At 38.1% G+C, this 6120-nt stretch overlaps 1 non-coding gene across 1 annotated transcript; it reads left to right on the top strand.

Moving 5' to 3' along the window:
• The first annotated feature begins 243 nt into the window (after nucleotides 1–243).
• LOC132368333 (U6 spliceosomal RNA) lies at nucleotides 244–351 on the top strand. Its single transcript, XR_009504069.1, has one exon. It is a non-coding gene; the product is annotated as a U6 spliceosomal RNA (small nuclear RNA).
• Nucleotides 352–6120: the final 5769 nt, after the last annotated feature.

Here is a 6120-nt window from a genome sequence, read left to right as displayed (position 1 = left end):
CTGTGCTCTAGAGCCTGTGCGCCACAACTACTGAGCCCGCGTGCCACAACTACTGAGCCCACGTGCCTAGAGCCCATGCTCCACAACAAGAGAAGCCTCTGCAATGAGAAGCCCGTGCACCGTAACGAAGAGTAGCCCCCGCTCGCTGCAGCTAGAGGACGCCCGCGTGCAGCAATGAAGACCCAATGTGGCCAAAAATAAATAATAAAATAAAATAAATTAATTTAAAAAAAAGGCAAAGTCGTGCTCACTTCAGCAGCACATATACTAAAATTGGACCAATACAGAGAAGATTAGCATGGCCCCCGGCACAAAGATGACATGCAAATTCGTGAAGCATTCCATTTTTTAATAACCTATAATGGAATATAATCTGAAAAAATAACTGAATCACTTTGCTGTACACCTGAAACTAACACAATATTGTAAATCAACTATACTTCAATTTTTTTAAATTGCAAAGCCTTTCAGCCTGGCTCCCTGAATGCCTGTGCAGGGCATAGTTCCCCACCAACTTGAAATGTCTTGAACTCTTCTTGTGAGTGAAAATAAACTTGAATGTATTTGAGCCATTATACATATGGAGACTTTGGTTACTACAGTTGGCCTATCCAACTAATACAAGTGGAGCAAGCCCCAATCCACAACACCCTTTAGAGAATCATCCACAAGGACCCTCCTCATTGATGAGTTAACCTCCTTGGCCCTGTACTCAGTCTTAGCTTGTTGGTTTCTCCCACTCAGCACGGCTGAGATCCCAGCTTCTTATCTGCCAATTCCATCTAAATAAGCACAGCAGTCTATGAACTCAGGATGGAAAAAGCTGGATTTATGGCAAGGAGATGAGGGAGTGTACACATGCACAGCCCTGAGCCTGTTTCTCTCAGTCTGCTCATCCAACGGTGGCTTGAATGGCATCCCTCAGTGAGGGAATGTAAGCCTGTAACTTCAGTGTCACTCTGTGAAGAGATGACAGGATCCAAAAGAATGCCAATCTATATTACTCACTTCCCTTGCTCTTCTAGAGTAGATTTTTTTTTCATTCGTTCTTGTGATAGTAGATGTGGAAGTTGCCTTCTTTGGGGTAATTAAGAACTTCTGAAACCAGGTGGAACTTCCGTTAACCCAGTTTATAAACAATGTTAGGGGTGCTCTGGGTCCCTATCTGATATGTGCTTTTCTTGCAATGCTTAAACAAGGCTTAGAACTTGAGTCCTTGAACCAGCAGAGGGCAGAGATGAGACACAAGAGAGAAGCATGGGGAACATAGTAAGACCAGGGAATTATCATGAGCATGGGCCAACTGTTGCACTTTATTTGCTGTGAAGGGAGTTCCTTTATCAGAAGAAATGCTATGTGGAAAACTATGATGGTATATAAGGCATTCTGTAAGCCCAAGGATGATAGTTTTAGCAGAAGCATTGCATTCAGGGAAATCAAATCCATGTCCAAAGTGTCTATTCCAATAAGAACAAAGTGCTGCCTCTTCCATGATGGAAGCAGTCCAGTGTAATCAAACCAGTGCCATACTGGAGGCTCAGTATCACTCTCTACTGCTGGCAGATTGGGCACTCAGCAGCAGTATAGCCAAGTTGGCCTTGGTGAGAAGTCCATGTTGTTGAGCTCATACATAACCTCCATATGAATTTAGGACCAGCCTTTCCATTTTTTGCATAAAAAAATTATTGGAACTTCTATAGGGATTGCATTGAATTTGTAGATTGCTTTGGGACATACTGCCATCTTAACATTAAGTCTTCTAATGCATGATATCTTTCCATTTATTTGGGTCTCCTTTAATTTCTTTCAGCAATGTTTTGTATCTTCTTAAACTTGTTGAGACTTGTTTTGTGGCCTAACATGTGATCTATGATGGAGAATGTTCCATATGCCTTTGAGAAGGATGGTCTGCTGCTGTTAGATGGAATATTCTGTATACATCTGTTAGGCCCATTTTGTCTATAATGTTGTCCAAATCCACTGTTTTCTTATTGATTTTCTGTCTGGATGATCTATGCATTGTTGAAAGTACAGGATTGAAGTTCCTACTATTATTGTAGTGTTTCTTACTCCCTTCAGATCTGTTAGTATTTGCTTCATATATCTAGGTGCTCTGATGTTGGGTGCATATATATTTACAACTGCTATATACTCTTAATGAAATGACCCCTTTATCATTAGTTAATGACTTTCTTTGTCTCTTGTTGCTGTTTTTGACTTAAAGCTTAAAGCCTATTTTGTCTGATATAAGTATAGTTACCCCTGCTCTCTTGGTTTCCACTTACATGAAATATCTTTTCCCATCTCTTCACTTTCAGCATATGTGTATCCTTAAAGTTTAAGTGAATCTCTTGTAGGCAGATATAGATGGGTCTTGTTTTCTTATCCACCTAGCCACTCTATGACTTTCCATTGGAAAATTTAATCCATTTACAAGTAGAGTAATTTTTGATGATTTACTAATCAAGTGAGGACTTACTAATGACATCTTATTGTTTTCTGGCTATTTTGTAGTTCCCTTATTCCCTTCCTCTTCTCTTACTACCTTCCTTTGTGAACTGATGATTTTTCATTTTGATATGCTTTCTCTTCTCTTTACCTTTTGTGTACCTACTGTAGCTTTCTGTTTTATGGTTACCATGAGGTTCACATAAAACATTTTATAGATATAGCAGTCTATTTTACACATAATGACTTATCTTCAATCACATAAAAAACTCCACCCTTTTACTGCCCCTCTTTTATGTTTCTGACATCACAATTTATCCCTTTTTATATTGTGTATTCATAAATTATTATAGCTACAATTATTTTTAATATTTTTGCCCTTTAACATTTATACTAGAGTTAAGTGGTTAGCACACCACTATATTACAGTATTAGAGTATTCTGATTTCGACTATATACTTACCTTTTCCTGTATATTTTCAAGTTTTCATGCTACTAATTAACATCCTTTCATGTTTTCATGTTATTCATTAGCATCTTTTCATTTCAGCTTGAATAACTTCTTTCAGCATTTCTTACAAGGCAGGGCTAAGGGTGATCAACTCCATCCAGCTTTTGTTTGTCTGGGAAAATATTTATATCTCCTTGATTTTTGAAAGACAGCTTTGCCAGTTAGACAGTATTGGTTGGAAGTTTTTTCTTTCAGTTGTATATATTTCACTTTGAATATATCATTCTACTCTCTCCTAGCCTGCAAGGTTTCTGCTGAGAATTCTGCTGGCAGGCTTATGGGAGTTCCCTTGTAAGTTACAACTTTCTTCCCTCTTGCTGCTTTTAAGATTCTCTTTTTGTCTTTAATTTTTGACAGCTTTATTATAATGTGTCTTGGAGAATAATAACTTTTAATTTGAGATTGCTTGATGACCTATGAGCTTCATGAACTTGAATATCCATATTTCTCCCCAGATTTGGGACATTCTCATCCATTATCTCCTTAAATAAACTTTCTTCCCTCTTCTACCTTTCTTCTTCTACTGGGACTCCAATAATTCACAGATAGTTTCTTTTTATGGTTAATTTTGGTCAGTTTCAGCTCTTAGCACAGTAGCAGCTACCCATTCTCCCACCCCTAGCCCTCTGGCAGGCAGCTGTGCATGTATTGCAGGAACAACCTGCACATAACTTGCAGGAGCCAAGGTTGGCCAAAAAAAAAAAAAAAAGAGGGAGGGAGAGAGGGAGAGACCCTGTCCTCCAATTATCAGGGATCTGTGCTTTGATTGCTGATTGATGCTTTTGATCACAAAGGTGCAGACAAAGAGGTAGGGAGCCATTTTTGTTGCACCACCCCCCACTGTTGGAAGTCCCTCCCCCTATGGATTAAATGAATTCTAGGGGATATGAAGGTCCAGTGCCCTTTTTTCTCTCCTCATTTTTCTTTTTTTCCCCTATTGGGAGGCAGACATCAAAGACTAGGACATTCGAAAACAATTGCATCTGTGGAGGAAATGAGAAAGTGACTGTGCATGCCCAGGAAAGGGCACAGGCTGAAAATAGACGTGAGAAGACATTACATTTATTCCTCAGGCTAATCCTTGACACAAAAATAATCTGCAACAAACAAAAGACAAAACAAAGTAATAAACAAAAGACAAAACAAAGTAATAAACAAAAATATTTTTTTATAAGCCAGCAAACCCAAGGGAAGGGGGAGAACCTGATTTGCATTTACAACAGTATTAGAGTCAAATGTCCAGCTGTCAACAAAATTCACAAAAGAAAAAGAAAAGTATGACTCATTCAAAGGAAAAAATAAATAAACAGAAACTGTCCCTGAAAAAGACCTGGTGGCAGATCTACTAGATGAAGACTTTAAAGCAACAGTCTTAAAGATGCTCAAAAAACTAAAAGAAGATGTGGGGAAAGCCAAGACAACAATGTGTGAAAAAAATGGAAATATCAATAAAGAGATGGAAAACCTCAAAAACAGAAAAGAAATTCTGGAGCAGAAAAGTACAATAAATGAAATTTAAAATTTACTAGAGAGGGTCAAAGACAAATTTGAGCAGGCAGAAGACATAATCAGCAAAACTGAAGATAGGACAATGAAATTATTAAATCAGAGGAACAAAAAGAAAAAAGATTGAAGAAAAGTGAACACTTACTTCAGGAAACAAGAAAAATCTCAAATAAAAACCTAACCTTACAATGAAAGCAACTAGAGAAAGAAGAACAAACAAAACCCAAAGTTAGTAGAAGGAAAGAAATCATAAAGATCACAGCAGAAATAAATGAAATAGAGATGCAGAAATAAATGAAATAGAGATGAAGAAAACAACAGAAAAGATCAATGAAATTAAAAGCTAGTTCACTGAAAAGATAAAGAAAATTGATAAACCTTTAGCTAGACTCATCAGGAAAAAAAGGGAGAGGGATCAAATCAATAAAACTAGAAATGAAAAAGGAGAAGTTAGAACTCACACCACAGATATACAAAGGATCATAAGAGACTACTACAAGCAACTATACGCCAATAAAATGTACAACCTAGAAGAAATGGACAAATACTTAGAAAAGTACAACTTTCCAAGAATGATCCAGGAAAAAATAGAAAATATAAACAGACTGATCGCAAGTACTGAAATTGAAACTGTGATTTAAAAACTTCCAACAAACAAAAGTCCAGAATCAGATGGCCTCACAGGCAAATTCTATCAAACAGTTAGAGAAGAGTTACCACCTATCCTTCTGAAACTCTTCCAGGGACTTCCCTCTGGTGAAGTGGTTAAGAATCTGCCTGCCAATGCAGGGGACACGGGTTCAATCCCTGGTCCGGGAAGATCCCATATGCCACGGAGCAACTAAGCCCGTGCGCCACAACTACTGAGCCTGAGCTCTAGAGCCCACGAACCACAACTACTGAGCCCGCATGCTCTAGGGCCTGCATACTGCAACTGCTGAGCCAACTGCTTCTCCTGCATTGAGAAGCCCACGTACCACAACGAACAGTAGCCCCTGCTCATTGCAACTAGAGAAAGCCCGCACACAGCAACGAAGACACAACACAGCCAAAACAAACAAATAAATAAATAAAATTAAAAAAAAAAAAAACTCTTCCAAAAAACTGCAGAGGAAGGAACACTCCCAAGCTCATTCTATGAGGCCACCATCACCCTGATACCAAAACCAGAGAAAGATATCATAAAAAAGGAAACTTACAGGCCAGTACACTGATGAACATAGACGCAAAAATCCTCAACAAAATACTAGCAAACCAAATCCAACAACACATTAAAAGGATCATACACCATGATCAAGTGGAATTTATCCCAGGGATGCAAGGATTCTTCAATATGTGCAAATCAATCAGTGTGATACACATCAACAAACTGAAGAATAAAAAACATATGATCATCTCAATAGATGCAAAAAAAGCTTTTGAAAAAATTCAACATCCATTTATGACCAAAAGAAAAAAAAATCTCCAGAATGTGGGCATAGAGGAAACCTACCTCAACAAAATAAAGGCCATATATGACAAACCCACAGCTAACATCATTCTCAACAGTGAAAAACTGAAAGCATTTCCTCTAAGATCAGGAACAAGACAAGGATGTCCACTCTCACCACTTTTATTCAACATAATTTTGGAAGTTCTAGCCACGGCAATCAGAG

This window comes from Balaenoptera ricei, chromosome 6 (assembly GCF_028023285.1).
Source record: "Balaenoptera ricei isolate mBalRic1 chromosome 6, mBalRic1.hap2, whole genome shotgun sequence".
Lineage (NCBI taxonomy): Eukaryota > Metazoa > Chordata > Mammalia > Artiodactyla > Balaenopteridae > Balaenoptera > Balaenoptera ricei.
The sequence above is the reverse complement of the archived record's forward strand: the minus strand, read 5'-3'. Positions and strand labels throughout refer to the sequence as shown.